General features: G+C 45.1%; 1 pseudogene; it reads right to left on the bottom strand.

Annotated features, from left to right (window-relative positions):
* Window positions 1-893: 893 nt before the first annotated feature.
* LOC118607335 lies at window positions 894-1,012 on the bottom strand (annotated as a pseudogene).
* Window positions 1,013-1,482: the final 470 nt, after the last annotated feature.

Raw genomic sequence — 1,482 nt, 5'->3', positions numbered from 1 at the left:
TCATACTCTAAAACAACAATCTCCCGAATATGATGGTCTACTTTATTTGGTCTGCTTCAGCCTACCATTTAAAAATGCCGATGCATTTTCACCCGATTGTACTTTACCCTCACACCTGCGAGACGAGTAGGGCTTTGATGCAAAGCAACCGGTTCAGCAAAGTCTGAATGTCTGCTGGGGACAAGATCTGGGGCCTCCTGAAGACTAATTTGTTTATTCTCACAAAGGCATTACGTCACTGTTCCTTAGTCCTACTTATGGCTCCAGAGACTCCAAAACAGCACTTCCTGAGTGGTCCCGTGGGTTCCCTGCGAAATACCTGTAGCTTTTAATATATTCATGGTGCATAATCAGTGCTTCAGAATTCTGCTAACAATTATCTTCTTTCTCTGAGTCTGAGAGCACAGCAAGCAATCATGTTTTCAAAGAGAAAGGAAATATCCATGCAGAAAGCCCTCGGATCATAAAAAATGACAAACTCCCACCACCAACTCTATCCACAAGTCATTTTTCTGTTGGAGTAAATACACAGTTGTTCCAAACCAGGTACTTGGAAGACCTGTGACAGGAATACGTGTGTGTGCGCGCTTGCGTGTGTGCGCGTGCGTATGTGCGCTTTTGTGTGTGTGTGTGTGCGTGCGTGCGTGTGTGTGTGTGTGCGTGCGCAGGGGATTTGAAAATTCAGGTTCCCAGGTCTCATCTCATACCTCCCGAGTCAGAATCTCTAGGGTGGTGCACAGGACCTGAATTTGGGTAAGCATTAGAGAAAATTTTTTATTTTATGTTATGTTATTATTTTGAGGGGTTGGGGAGGGGGGTCAAGGCAACTCTTGGTTGACCTCACAGATTGCAAAGACCTTGTCAGTTTATAGTCCATTATTTTTTATTTTTTATGCCTACAGCACCTGGTCTTCCTGGGTGGTCTCCCGTCCAAGTACTAACCAGGCCCGACCCTGCTTAGCTTCTGAGATCAGACAGGGTCGGGCTTGCTCAGGGCAGTATTGCCGTAGACAGCATTAGGGATAATGTTTATATTCATAACCGTTTGACAACCAACAGGACATTGGAACAGGTCAGGGGAGCTCCATAGGTGATAAGAGATACAGGAACTTTTCATTTCTACAGGGCATATCACTGACTACTCCTCCTGTCATTGCTCCACACCCCCCTGACCCCTCTCCCTATGTGTTACCCTTACATTTATGCATTTTAGACTTCTAAATATCAGCACCATTGCCTAAGAATTCCCGCTGACTGCTAGATTCTACTCTAGCCATGCCCAAGGAAGGCCGGAAGTGGCTTGGATTAATACCCTCTCCATAAACAACTAATGTTTAACCAATGACTGATGGAGATTCATGTATAAATATTCAAGAGCCCTTGACCCCTGAGTAGGATAACTATAGTGGGCATGCTCAATCCTGGATCCCAGAATTCTTTAGTGGGAATAGTCCCCAAGTCCCCAGAGTAGTAACTTGCTTG

Source organism: Rousettus aegyptiacus, unplaced genomic scaffold (genome assembly GCF_014176215.1).
Source record: "Rousettus aegyptiacus isolate mRouAeg1 unplaced genomic scaffold, mRouAeg1.p scaffold_m13_p_8, whole genome shotgun sequence".
In the NCBI taxonomy this organism is placed as follows: domain Eukaryota; kingdom Metazoa; phylum Chordata; class Mammalia; order Chiroptera; family Pteropodidae; genus Rousettus; species Rousettus aegyptiacus.
This window is presented reverse-complemented; position numbering and strand designations above follow the sequence as displayed.